The sequence below is a fragment of the Pinus tabuliformis genome, chromosome 5_2 (assembly GCF_031772625.1).
Source record: "Pinus tabuliformis cultivar Carrire ecotype Pingquan chromosome 5_2, CPIR1, whole genome shotgun sequence".
Classification (NCBI taxonomy): Eukaryota; Viridiplantae; Streptophyta; class Pinopsida; order Pinales; family Pinaceae; genus Pinus; species Pinus tabuliformis.
In genome coordinates this window covers 821,593,612-821,609,069 of record NC_142306.1, presented here as the reverse complement: position 1 = coordinate 821,609,069, position 15,458 = coordinate 821,593,612, and the positions used below count along the sequence as shown (strand labels likewise).

The window sequence follows — 15,458 nt, the reverse complement described above, 5'->3', positions numbered from 1 at the left end:
CTACATGCCTCTAAACTGTGTTACAATGATGCTCGAAGGCCTATTTATTTTTGAGAAACAATGGAAAACCCTTAACATCCCAAAACCTAACCCTAGAAGATGAAACGCCAAATTGTGGGCCCTATTTTGGGTAAGTTGGTACGTCAACTTCTCAAAGTCATAACTTTGGCACTTGATTTTCATTTGACGCGTACAATGGCTTGTTAGAAAGATCTGTTCGAGAACTAAAACTTTGGGAAGAGAAACATTGGTCCATGAACTAATGTTACTCCCATATTTTCCAAAAAACGTCATTTAGGGCCTCAAAACGGCTCTAGAAGTTCAGGATCCGAAAAACTACTAAAAATAGTAAATTGTGCTACAATTTATGAAACTGAAAGATTGAAAGAGATAGTTGCGGGGGTCCAAGTGGGATAGGCGGGTGGCCACCAACATCCACTTGCATCATTCCTCCCCCCTTAAGAAGCAATGGTCCCCATTGCGTTGAGTTCCTCTATCTACTGAATTTGGTCCCTGGTGAGTTGTTCTGCAGTCTTGGATGTGTTCAGTAATGGTGGGAAGCATGGTTGAGGGCGATACACATTGAACACTTGGTGCAATTGAAGGAATAGGGGAATGATATGCTTCAAAGCATTGTTCCCGGTAATCTTGGTATTGGTGTAAGGACCATGTCGTAGTGGTCTGAGCTTCTGATGGGCTCTTGTAAGCGTCTTTTTGCATATGCAACCAGACTTTGTTGCCCACCTAAAGCTTGTGTGGTACCCCTGTGGGTGAGGAGAAGTTGTTCTTTTGTTCTATCATGACCGTATCCCTTTACTACCGCTACTAAATGGAGGAACCCTTCGTGGGGGTCATGGATGTGGTGACGATCTTCCCCATACTTTCAGAGCGAACCAGACAAAAAATGAATTTCCTAGTCTGGGAGACAATCTTGCTACATTTCTTAGTAGAGATCAAAGAGGTGGTGGTAGGTGGGGCTACCTCTGGTATCCTGTATAATGAATTACCCAAAGTAATAACAATAGCGCGAGGCCTTGACTCATACAAAACATGTCGCCTTCATAAGTATGGTTGGCCTAATAATACATCACAAACATCCAGAGGTGCAATATCTCACAATACCTCGTATGTGAAGGGCTTGATGCTGTAGGGAAGTGTTTCTGGGAAAACTAGTGTCTTTTCAATCGACTAGCCCTCTAGGTTTGGTGAAGCCACCCGATACTGTACAACTACGGGTGTGGTGTAGTCGGTAGGCCCAATTGCTTCATGACTTCTGCTGAAATGAGGTTATTTTGGCTGCCACTGTCAACAATGAATTGCAGCAGTGAACCCTTCACCCACATCTGTGAGTGGAAATGACGCCCCCCCTCCTCTAGATCTTTGGGCTCATTCTTCTGGATCTTGGCAGTGGCAACAACAATGCTAGGCTCAGCATCAATGACCTGCTTCCCTTTGCCATTCCCCTTTTCAGGTTCTGACTCAAATTTGGAACATGCATCTGATTCTGAAGCCTTCAACTCGGCCACTAGTGACTGCTTGGTTTGACACTCACTTGTGTTGTGAGTGGAGCTCTTGTGGAACTCACACCACTTTCCTGTGTCCTTCTTTGACTTCGTGGTGTTGTTCTTTTCTTGCAGCTTCAAAGGGTTGTCTTGGGTCACCTCGCCTTCGCTTTGTCCTTTGGTCTTCAAATTTGCAGATCCAAAGTCTTGCTTCTTCTATTTGAACTTTTGCTCGATTTTGACAGCATATCGGTACGCCATTCCGAGTGAGGAGATGTTCAGGACTCCATCTCTTCCTGGATGTATTTGTGTAGGCAACCGCGGTATTTTAGTACCAAATGTAGCTCAAAGTCATTGATACCCAACTATTTGCGAAGGGTATGAAAAATGTTTGTGAACTCCGGCACATCTTGGTCCCTTCCCTACCGCAGCGTGGTCCACTTTATGTATCTGTCCTCATAGCTTTTGACAGGGCAATACTTCTCCTTAATGGCATCCCAGAATGAATTCCAAGTGGGTGTAGCTGAGACTAGTGAGCCCATACTTTCATCTTTCTACTCATAGTAGGTTTCCCACTAGTCCTTGACGTGGGGGGCTGCTTTGAGAAGAGTGAAAACAATCTTTTCCCGACTTGAAAATTCATGAACAGAAAAATATCCTTCTAGTAGATTTAACCATTTATTTATGACGTCTGCATCTATCTGACCCTTGAATATGGGTATTTCAAAATTAACTTGTACCTTAAATGGTGTGGCATTTCTAGAGTAGTTGTTGGAAGCTAATGCGTCGCCTCTGGGTAGTCGCTGAAGGATCTGGGCAAAGTTGTCCATCATCGCGTTCCTTTGTCGCTCGAGGGCTTCTTCGAGAAAGATTTTGATAGGATTTCCTACCCCCTCGTCTTTCTTTTCATATGCCATGGGAGGTCATCGGGATTTGTGAGACTGGTCTTGCAAAGGTTTGACTAGTTCAAGCCCTAACTCCTTATATCCCGACCTCGTTGGGGACATGCAAAGAAAAATAGAGAAAAAGAAGAGCGATCTGATATCACTGATATGGATTTAAACAGGAACGCAACAAATTACAGAGATAACCATAAATACATAGATGAGATAACCATAAATACAAAGATGTAGTGGAAAAAATAGTTCATTTCGTTAATGTAAAATACTAAAATATGCTTACAAACAGAAATGGAAATAAACTAGCTAGGGCGATGGTAGCTTATCTTTGAGAAGAGATGTGGCAACTACATGCCTCTGAACTATGTTACAATGAGGCTCAGAGGCCTATTTATTGTTTAGAAACAATGGAAAGCCCTTAACATCCCAAAACCTAACCCTAGAAGATGAAACACAAAATTGTGGGCCCCATTTTGGGTAAGTTGGTACATCAACTTCTCGGGGTCGTAACTTTGGCATCCGATCTTCATTTGATGCATATAATAGCTCGTTAAAAAGATCTATTGGAGAACTACAACTTTGGGAAGAGAAACATCGGTCCATGGACCCATGTTGCTCCCATATTTACCAAAAAATGTCATTTAGGGCCTCAAAATGGCTTCAGAAGTTTAGGACCCGAAAAACTGCTAAAAATAGTAAACTGTGCTACAATTTATGTAACTGAAAAATTGAAAGAGACAATTGTGGGGGTCCAAGAGGGATAGGTGGGTGGCCATCAACATCCACCTGGATCACAAAATCAAATGATCTTTACATCAATCCTACACCTCTCGGAGAGAAGAATCCACGAAAAATATCAATTGTCATAAATAAGATGACCGATGTGGAGTTTGGCCCCAATTTCCAATTTTAACACTCCCTCTCAACTAGGGAGAACTCCATCTCCTAATCCATCCGTCAATCTGTACTATCTCTGCCATCAATGCACTGCTCTTCTCTACTCTACTCTGCTGAACTATGAAGAATAAGAAATGACCAAGAATGTATCATACTATTCTCTATTGACCCGAAGTTAGTCCCAAATAAAAGAGAGTGTCTCATACCACTCTTACTGACCCAAAGTCAGTTCCATTGATCCCAGATCAATATTGGTCATCCTAGCTTCCTCAACCAGACAGTTTGATAGGAGGCCACACTAGCAACTATGTATTCGACCTTAGCAATGCTCAAGGCAACCGATTTCTGCTTCTTACTCATCCAGGATATTAAATTAGAACCCTAAGAAAAACAACATCCATAAGTGCTCTTGTGATCCACCACACTGCCAACCCAATCAACATCAGAATAACCATGCGGCCTCACATATCCGACAATGTATCTCAGTCCATGAGTGATTATACCCCAAAGATATCTCAGAATATTCTTGGCACCAATCCAATGTATATGATGACTCTCAACCATATATTGGCTCAATGTGTTAACTGCAAAACATATGTATAGATGGGAGTTCACCAAGAACATCAATTCTCCTATGAGTTGATGATACTAAGAAGCATTTAACAATTCGGGTCCAGCAACAATACCACATAACTTCTTAAAGTTAAGTTCCATCGGGGTAGTCACAGGCTTGCAGTCCACCATCCCAAATATTTCCAATATCTTCACAACATATTTTCCTTGAGATAGGAAAATTTCATCTGGCTTTTACCAGACCTCCAACCCAAGGAAGTAGTGCATCGGTCCTAGGTCCTTCATATCAATTTCAGAATCCAACTCCTTGTTACATTTGTAAATGAGAGGTCTATCATTTTCAACCTTAAAGTAAAGATTCAAATAGGCTTCACTTCTAGTGAATCTCAGCTTCATCAGATAGTTATCGTTCCTCTCATACCAAGACTAGGGTGCTTGCGTCAATCCATAGAGAGATTTGTTCAACCTACATACATGAGATTTCTGGTCATGAACCTCAAACCCCTCGGGTTGTTCCACATAGACTTCCCCTTTGATCAAACCATGCAAGAAAGTGGTTTCGAGATCCATCTGATGTAGGTTCCATCCTTGCGAGGCATCAAGGGCTATGATCGAGAGGATGGTGGTGTATCAGGCAATAGGTGAAAATATCTCATCATAATGTACACCTTCCTTTTGAGAGAAGCCTCGAGCAACAAAGTGAGCCTTGAACTTTTCTGCACTTCCAGCAACTCCATGATTGATTTTGTAGAGAAAAGAGAGATAGTACAATTTACAAATATGATATTTTGTAACAGCAGTAAAAGAGCCCTAACAAGAAAAGTCAACACTGGTCAACAAGGCAGATTTTACCCTCAACAATTTGGTCAACTTTAGTCAACTTCGGCCTCCAAGCGGAAAGATGAATCAACCCTCAAAACAACCCAAAATAGTCTGGTCAAACCTGGTCAAACAACCAACCCTGCGGTAAGCCCTAGTTGCAGTCAATTCTAGTCAAAGTCAATGTTTGACCTTGAATTTCATGCCTAGAAATGCGGTGTTCCCAATTCGAAATATCTCACCCCAAAAACACACTAAAACAGGTCAACGTTGTTGGTCAACGCATCGTCAACTGTCCAAAAATTCGGTCTACTAAAATTTTGGCCTCCTGAAATTTCACTCTCCTAAATTTTTGGACGTGTGGAGAGAGAGAGGCCCATAAATCCACACCCAGTCAATGAGTAGAGACAGAGACAAGTGTGAAGATGAGTGTGTCCAAATGGGGCTAAGGCATCATCTATTTATAGAAAATGTTGAGGATGAATAGACGTGACAGTTGGGCTTCTGAGCCTACATAAGTTTGTTGGCCGACCTTGACAATTTGTCCATAATAAAAATAAATTCATAACTTCATTTTTACATGTCGAAATAGGATTATATATAGATCAATCCTACCCTTCTCGAAGAGAGGAATCTAAGAAAAATATCAGTTATCATAAATAAGATGACCCATGTGGAGTTTGGCCCTAGTTGCCAATTTTAACAGGTTATGACACTGCTCCTTGTTATCTTCGCTCTTATTTCTATTGTAGATTGCTTGACCAAAATTCTTGCTTCAAATGGAGGCTAAGCTTCCCTATTGTTATCACAAAACCCACGCCTGATAGGCTGATGATCAGGAAGACCTTCTGTAACTCTTTCAAACCTACTTTTGGCTGAGGCTTAGCCTCCCCAACCTGAGAGGGCTCTCTCACAAGATTAAAGATTTTTGATAATGAATTAGATGGCTAACTCTATGAAACAGGTGAAGAAATATGAATGGTTGAACATGATTAGTAAGCATCCATTGGGCTTATGGAGTCAAGAAATGCTTTAGTATGACAATAAAATTAGCTTTACATGGAAGTCAGGGCAGCTAGAATTCAACATATGAAGGGTACATCAGTAGCATAAAGGAAAACACAGTCTACAAATGTATGAAGGAAGTTAGAGCATAACCAATGAATTCTAAGTATCATACATTCATACTACTGCAAATAAGGAGATAAGGACAAACATAAACAAGCCACCATTGCACCATTGAACTCTTTTTGAATCCTGAGAAGTAAAGCCAAAGTCTGCATTCATAAAAACATAATCTTCTACAATGGCACAATATGAGTCTTTCTCTGAAAATTTCCAACCCTTTGTACATTAGATATTCTCCTATATATAGAGCTCTTTACATGACTTAGATTCCTCCTCTAGGATGAGGAAAATTCAAATTCTACCTGACCTGACACCTATTGACACTTAAAACTAACTATTAAATGCAAATGACAGCTAACTAGCAGTCCTAGAGACCTAAAACAATTAGGAGTGTAACTCCTCATTATGATTAAAACAACCTTATCTAGGAATTAAACACTCCTTTTGACACCTATAAATCCATGAATTTGAATTTGATGGTGCTCATAACCCTCCAGCTGGCCCTTGATGACTCATCCTTTTACTGTTCCTAGAAACTAGGAGACTGTTCCTTGCTCTGTTCTGGCTGAAAAATAGGTCTTGGGACAGAGCTCATATCTTTTCATAAAAAATGTATTTGGAAAAACTGAAGGAGGCTTTTGTGAAACAATTCGTTTTGAAAAAAAACCTCTCTTGGTTTTTTGAAAAACCTTTCCTACCGCCCAGAATGTGTCTTTGAAAAACAGGTGTAAAACAGAGAAATATGCTTGTGAAAAACTGCACCTACAGCAGTTTCGTAGCGCAAGTTTGGTCCTTCATTTCTCCCAGATCATAATGGATTTGAAGAAAGTAGAAGAGGTTTTTGTACTTAATTATCTTAGGAATGAAAACCTCTTTCACTTTTCAAAGAGGAGTTTTCAACTGCTCAGAAACTCTTCTAGAAGTTGACTAGTAAAAACAAGAAGACAGTTTCACTGATAAGTTGACTGATAAAGTTTGGAGTTCAAAAATGTCTCTCCTCTACTTGTTTTGCCCTTGCTGAATGTTGACACCTTTTAAATGATCCTTTGTAGAGATTCCCCTTCAAGAATATTTTCCTTTGTCTTTCAACATTGGTCCATGAAATCATAATGTGCAGCTACAACAGTTTCGTAGCGTGCTACGAAACTGCTGTGTAATTTTAAAAACACAGCTTGAGGCCAAAAATTCAACTCTCTTGATTTTTCCTTTGCTTGAAATGGCCTTTCCATCTGCCATGAAGTTGTTCAAAACTGAAAACAAGACACCATTCTTTTAAAGTAAGCATCAAAAGGTAATTTGACAAAAATTAGGACTTAGCCTTACTTGCTATGTGATTTCTTTTAGCTAACTTGCTCCTGGTTATTCTTCTTTGTACCGTTTCACCTGTGAATTGTTCTTGTATCTTTTCTTTGATTTGACCTTTCCCTTTTTTAGCCTACTGGGGTGTGTCTTGAATTACTAATGGTCTTGTGGGTTCCTTTCTTTCTGTAGACCCCTCCATGGAATTCCTGCAACGTGGATATTAAAGAAGCTTGCACCGTCTTAATTTCGATCACTGCCTTGCTTGCAATGGATAAAGAAAGCTGCCTCGCTTGATCTTCAAAGAATTCAAATTGAACACCTGTCAATGTGCTCCTCATGCATGAACCCAAACCTAAATCATAACTATGAATACTTGGCTCTTTTTGAAACTTGCAACCTAAGCATACTAAGACACCTAACAACTCTAATAATGAGAATGAATGGCTGCATGTGATAGGCATGGTTCAAGGACTGACACATGGTGATGAAAAATTAACGAATTTTGATGGAAAAGACAGTTATACTATATCTAGCACAAATCCCTGATTTCGTAACGCAACCAGTGCAAATTCTATGTTTTGCGCTACGAAATCTCCTAGTTACGAAACTGTCTAGGTGTTTTCGTAGCGCACATAGTGTATTTTTGTGAGTTTGCGCTATGAAAACTTCTAGTTGATTTCATTGTGCATGTAATTTTTGAAATAGCCTTAACACATGACACTTCGAATAAATGTGGGACCAATGGTGGGTAAAACAAGATTGTTGACCATATTTAACAAAGGGAACAAGACTCTATCCTATGTTTTAGACTCCTTAAATAAAACAATGGAAATGACTTGACCAAGACTGACTTACAACTTTGAAACCATACAAGTTGTCCAAATTGTTTTTGAAATTTTTTTAGTGATAACACCTATAAATAGTGATATGCCCCTCAAATAAGTCGACTTCTCCTAGCCCATAGGTTGACATGCCATTTGGTGTAGGTTCAATACTCCATCTTGAGGCCTACTTTCTAGACGAGCTTGAGCTTGGTTTTGGAGGGCCTTTTGACACTTTCATTAACTCATATACAAATGTAACATGCCCAAGAAGGGTCATTCATACATGAAACTGACTTAATTTGGCTTTATGACCCAACCTAAAGGCTCACAATGGGAGCCATAATAAAAATATAATTCCTTGCTCATGAAACCCATGAGACAAGCATTGCAATAATAATTTTATTTTTCTTATTTATATTAAATACATAAAATCACAATTATACATGTCATTATGAAGAGAAAACCTAGTTACATTTTTCAGCACACCTATCATGAAGATTCATCCAAGGAAAAAATGAAAGAAATGAATTGATTAATCAGGAACCTATCAAATAAGGTTGCCAAGCTTTAGGACGAAGAGATGAGCAAAAACCCTAAAGCCCACCTCTCAACCCACCATTTTTCAAAAATCCTTTCCAGCCACAACAGGTGAACAAGGATAGGAGAACAAAAGAAAAACCAATGAAACTTCCCATTAAGAGAGATCTCAAATTGCAAACTGATGAGTATTTTGAGGAATATACATAGTAAGAAGAAATAAATCTGGTAGGAGATTGTAGTCCCATCTTCTACATTACTAAAAAGGATTACACACAATCCCTTACTACACCCAAAAGCTAAGTGCCATACAATTACGAGGGATGTGAACACTATGGGGTCTCACCTTGTCAATACCAAAGAATAATTGACTCTATTATGGCAAGGATTAGGAAGACCTATGATCTGACACCTAGAACATGGCGATCTATTGTAGTGAATCGACAAATAAATCAAATAAGTCAATGGTATTGCCAACTAACACTAGACATACAAAAAGTGTGTTAGGTCCCTATAATAGTAGTGATTTCCCCATTACTATTGCAATTATATCCCTTATTGTTATTATTGTGCCTATATTGTCCCCATATTATTATTATTGTGCCCCATAGAAGCCCACTATTGTTATTTTTGTGCCCTTATATTATTATTGTTAGGTCGACTTTGGTTATATTGTGACCCCTTAGACTCCTATATATAGAAAGGAGGTTTTGTTATTTGTATCATCCAAGAATTGTTCATTTGTGTAATGTAAAGGAGGTTGCCCCTTCAAAGATGCTAATTTCTAAGTCGTTGATCTATCTTTTCTATATTTTTGTGAGCTAGTTTCATAACATTTGGTATCAGAGCTTGGATTCTAGGATTTTGCTGCTGCAAATAGGTCAGCGTGGAATTGTCGCTATAACTTTTTTTCTGCAAAATTTCAGAAGCTAAAAAAAAACCCATTTGAGCCAAAATCTCTCTAAACCTTATGTCTAAAATTCAGAGCTTGCATCACTATATTTATGGAGATATGATCCAAGGAAGTAAGGGTTTTTGTAGTATCCTAAATTACATCTAAAATAGGTGAACTGGGGAAAATCGTCATAACTTGTTTTTTGAGCATCAGATTGCAATTTCATAAGAAATTGCAAAAAGAGGGTGGCTTTTAGTTTTTAGTGTATCAGTTTCAAATCCTAAGGTCAAACTGGTGACACATGGAATTTCGTACAACCTCACTCTAATGAACCAGTCTATAATCAGGTCATCGTGAGAGATTTGGCATAACTCTTCATTAGAGAATCCAATATTGACCAAACCTGCGGGGTTAGAAAGAGTACTCAGAGGGTTACCACAGGAAGCACTTTAAGACCTTGGAGATCCAAAGGGTTACCACATTAAGCACTTTAAGACCTTGGAGATCCAAAATTACAGAGGTACAATAGATTCAATATCGAGCTCCTACAAAGTGAAAAACGGTGTGTTGTTTTTTCAATTTTTACATAAGTTTGGTTTGAAAAGTTAGTTTGAAGGAAGTAAAAGGGAATAGTGAAGCATTATTATCATTAATTTATGCCTCGAAGAAAGAAAATGGAAACACCTAGTAAGAAATATGAAAGCTTTAGCATGACTCAAGAAGAAGAGGAAGAAATGCAACATGATATATCAAAATTACAAGATCAAGTGCAACAAAATTTACTCACACAAAAAGTAACAAAAGCTAAGATGGATGATTTAAAGAAAGACATAGAAGCTAAGATGTATGGAATGGAATCTAATATGGATGGTTTAAAGAAAGGCGTAGAAGGTAAGATGAATGACATGGAAGCTAAGATGGATGGAGTGGAACCTAAGATGGATGATTTAAAGAAAGGCGTGGAAGATAAGATGGAAGATTTGAAGATAGATTTGACAAAGTTTCTACAAGAAATGCTTACTAATGGTGAAAGGGTAGTAAAGGAAACTCATGATGAGAACAAAATAAATGTTAATCATGATTTCATAGACTCTAACATTGGATCAAAGAACCACCATGTTTCAAAGATCGATATGAGGAAGTTTGATGGCAAGGATCCCATTACATGGATACTACAGATGGAGCAATTTTTCGATCTCCATAATGTACAAAACACACAAAAGGTATGCATTTCAATTTTATATTTGGAACCAAATCAGTTTGTATGGTATCAATGGCTTTGCTCTCGTAAAAAAATTGTCACTTGGGCTATTTTTACAGATGAAATGATAGCACATTATGAGGATACAAAAAGAAACACTTTTTATAACCAATTGATAAATCTCAAACAAAAGGGTTCAATGATGGAGCACATTGAAGACTTCAAAAAATTGAATATAAGGGTAAAAGATATTCTATAGGAGCATAGGATTGATGTGTTCATAGGGACTTTAAAGGATAACATCCAACATGAGGTTCGCCTTTGAGAACCTGATTCATTGGAGAAGGCATTCACGTTGGCAAGAAAAATGGAAAGCAAAATTATGGCAACAAGGAAGCCTACCACTCACAATCATAAAGATGGAAGTGTTGTTTCCCGTAGCCTTCCACAACTTACAAGGTTGGTACCACAACAATTGGAAGAAAAAAGAGCAAAAGGGCTTTGTTACAGTTGTGATAACAAATACACTAAAGGTCATAAGTGTGCTGAGAGGAAATTATTTTACATAGATTGTGAAGAGGAGGAATAAAAGGAACAAGAAACATCAAAAGAAGATGATATACACTAGGAACAAACCCTAGAGAAAGAAGAAATGAATATGACCATATCTTGTAATGCATTGGCTGTAATTACCACTCCTCAAACTATCAAGATAGAAGGGCATATCAAGAAGAAAAAGGGAATATTTTTTACTGATTCGGGAAATACCCATAATTTTATTCATTATAAGATAGCCAAGGAATTAAATTTCTTCCTATATCTAGCACTAGAGTGTCAAGTGATGATTGCAAGTGGAGGAACCATAAATTGCTTTGGAAAGAGAGATAATATCAAGCTATCCATGGGAGAATATGTATTGAATAACCCAATTCTTTCCATTCCAGTGGGTGGTGCTGATGTTGTACTAGGAGACAAATGGCTCCAATCCTTGGGTATAATAACTTTTAATTTTCAAGAAATTTTCATGAAAGTTTCTTCAAAAGGCAAAGAAGTTGAATTAAGGGGTATCGCAGGGAAACTGAGAAAGATAATCAGCGTTAACGGAATGACAAAGCTTCTAAAGAAAGAACAATGAGGCATAATTACACAATTATGTTCACTAGAGGTTCCCACATTGAAATCATCTATTTCTCCAGATCTCCAGAAATTCTTGGAAAAACATTCCAAGGTATTTGAGACTCCCAAAGGCATCCAACCTATTCGTGATCATGATCATGCTATTCATTTGATTCCAGTTAGTGTTCCTCCAAACATCAGGCCTTACAGATATCCCTATGCCCAAAACAATGAACTTGAATATATGGTTGCAGAAATGCTAGAGGCTGGTATAATTCAACCTAGTCAAAGTTCTTTCGCTGCTCCAGTAGTATTAGTTCACAAGAAGGATGGATCATGGTGCATGTGTCCAGATTATAGGGAGCTCAACAAGCTCACTATTAAAGATAAATTTTCCATTCCTGTCATTGATGAATTATTGGATGAATTGCATGGATCAATTTACTTCACCAAGTTGGATCTTCATTCATGATATCATCAAATTAGAATGAAGATTGAAGACATTCCAAAAACAAAATTTAGCACTCATGAGGGTCATTGTGAATTTTTGGTCATGCATTTTGGCCTTACCCATGCACCTTTTACATTTCAAGGTTTGATAAATTCCATTTTCAAACCCTTCCTTAGAAAATTTGTGTTAGTATTTTTTGATGATATACTAATCTACAACAAGTCTTGGAAGGATCATGTTCAACATGTTGACAAGGTGCTCAAACTATTTGAAAAGAAACAATTATATGCAAAAAGCTCCAAATGTTTCTTTGGAGTACAAGAGGTGGAATATTTGGGTCATATTGTATCTCATGAAGGTGTTAATGTAAACCCTAGCAAAATTAAATCCATTAAGGAATGGAAAATCCCCACATCCATAAAGCATCTGCGAAGACTTCTCGCATTGACATGATATTATCGTAAGTTTGTTAACGATTATGAGAGAATACCAACACCTCTAACAACATTATTGAAGAAAGATGAATTTCCATGGACTCCAGAAGCAACAAATGCCTTTGAACATGTTAAAGAGGCAATGTTCCAAGCACTAGTCTTAGCTACACTTGACTTCAAAAAAACCGTTATTGTGGAATGTGATGCCTCAGGAAATGGAATTGGTGCTATTTTAATGCAAGAAGAAAGACTCATTGCTTTCAAAAGTCATCCAATCAAAGGAAAGTATTTACACAAAGCTATTTATGAGAAGGAAATGTTGGCAATAATACATGCACTTAAGAAATGGCGACCCTACCTAATGGGAAGACACTTCAAGGTAAAAACAGATCATGATAGTCTTAAGTAATTTTTAGAACAAAGATTATATTCAGAAGAGTAACAATAATGGGTCACAAAGATGTTGGGTTATGACTTAGAAATCATCTACAAAAAAGGGAAGAAAAATGTTGTGGTAGATGCACTCTCAAGAAAGGATGAGGATGTGTAAGCATTTCTTTGTGCCATTTCTATTATCCAACTAGATTGGATAAACGAAGCAAGGGATGAATGGAAGAATGACGAAGAAGTGTGGGCACTCATTCAAAAGATACAACAAGATCCCAGTACATTTGATACATTTAGTTGGGAAAATGATTTGTTAGGGTACAAAGTCGGTTATATCTATGTAATAATTCCCAACTCAAACAAAATATTCTTAGGGAATTGCACACCTCTCCCTTAGGAGGGCACTCAGGATTTGTAAAAACTTACCACAGGGTTAAGAAGGATTTTTTTTGGGATGGCCTTAAATTAGATGTTCAAAATTTTGTGGCGGAATGTTTATTTTGCCAAAAAATAAAGTTGAAACAATTAAGACCCCAGGTCTATTACAACCTTTATCCATTCCAAGTCAACATTGGGAGGAGGTTTCAATGGATTTTATCACAGGTTTACCCAAGTCTGAAGGAAAGAGTGTTTTCATGGTGGTAGTTGATAGAATTACCAAGTATCCACACTTTTGTGCATTATCTCATCCATTTAAAGTGAGTACAGTTTCTACTGCATTTATGGAAACAATTCAAAAGCTACATGGAAACCAAAAGATTATTGTAAGCGACAAAGATCCCATTTTCACTAGAAATGTTTGGACATAATTATTTTCTTGTCTTGGTACTCAATTAGCTCATATCCCATATTATCATCCTCAATCTAATGGGCAAACTGAGATAATAAAAAAATGTTTGGAAGGATATATTTGTTGCTTTGTATACGATAAACAGACATAATGGGTCAAATGCTTGCCTCTTGCTGAATGGTGGTATAACACATCCTTCCATACTGCAACAAAAATGACCCCATTTATGGCACTTTATGGATATCATCCACCATCCATCACATCATATTTAAGAGAAAATTGTAAGGTTCAATCAGTGGAAGATCACATTGAGCATCAACAACAAGTTCTCCAACTATTAAAGGATAACCTCACCTTGGCGCATAATAGAATGGAACAACAGGCAGATCAGCATCGCAGCGAAAGAAGTTTTGATGTAGGTGATTGGGTGTTCATACGGCTACAATGATATAAAAAAAATGTCCCTCAAGCCAACTAAGAAGGATAATAAATTATCGCCAAAGTATTATGGTCTGTATAAGGTGTTTCAAAAGATAGGTACTATGGCATACAAATTGGAGTTTCCTGCAGCTTCTCGAGTGCACCCAGTTTTCCATGTTTCATGCTTAAAGAAGGTTATAGGTGACAAGCTCCTAGTTCAAACAATATTGCCAGAACTTGATGAGGAAGGAAAAATCATATTGTAACCTGAAGCAGTTAAAGAAACAAGAAATCGACAACTATGAAATCGATCAATTTTAGAGTATCTCATTAAGTGGAAGAACTTATCCGTTGAAGATTCCACATGGGAGGATGAGAATTTTATACAAAAGCATCCATAGCTACTCAAGAGTTGAGGACAACACTTTTTTGAAGGATAGGGGCATGTTAGGTCCCTATAATACTAGTGATTCCCCCATTATGATTGTCATTGTATCCCTTATTGTTATTTTTGTGCCCCTATTGTCCCCATATTGTTATTATTGTGCCCCATAGAAGACCACTATTGTTATTTTTGTGCCCTTATATTATTATTGTTAGGTCGGCTTTGGTTATATTGTGATCCCTTAGACTCCTATATATAGAAAGGAGGTTGCCCACTCGAAGAGGCTAATTTATAAGTCGTTGATCTATATTGTCTATCTTTTAGTGAGCTGGTTTCATAACAGAGTAATGTTCCTTCTCCTCCTGGGCGCTCAACCAAAACACCAGAAGTCCTGGTCTAGAAGAGGAAGAACAATCTGGATCAAAATCCACCCTCCACATGAGGGGAAGAGGGCACCTAAGGATTCCATACCTCCACTACCCCAAGGTCATCTAGTTAAGGAGGGAAAAAGGAACTCACCACCACCTTTTAACCTGGAGCGAGAGCTGAGTAAGGTCAAATTTCTCATCCCATTGTTGGAATTGGTATAGAACCCCTCCTATCAGCCCTCTAATACAAAAAATCACAGCTCCCCCTAGACTAGTCACTAATAATAACACTCTCAATATTCAAGAAGATCATCCACGTGTTGATTGCAACCCTCATGTAGAGGAGTAGGATGATGACAATGCTAATTTCTAAATCACCTTGAACGTGCACGACAAGTTTCTACACAATTGCATGTTAGACTCAGGGGCCTCTCATAAACTCATGCCCAAATCAGTCATGGTGGAGTTGGGGTTGGATATCACCAAACCATACCATGATCTCTACTCTTTTGACTCAATGAGAGTCAAGT

General features: G+C 38.1%; 1 protein-coding gene across 1 annotated transcript in view; it reads right to left on the bottom strand.

Moving 5' to 3' along the window:
* The window catches only part of LOC149161830 (transcriptional corepressor LEUNIG-like), a 182,755-nt gene that overhangs the window by 85,236 nt on the left and 82,061 nt on the right, over positions 1-15,458 (bottom strand). The gene's annotated exons all lie outside the window — the stretch shown is intronic.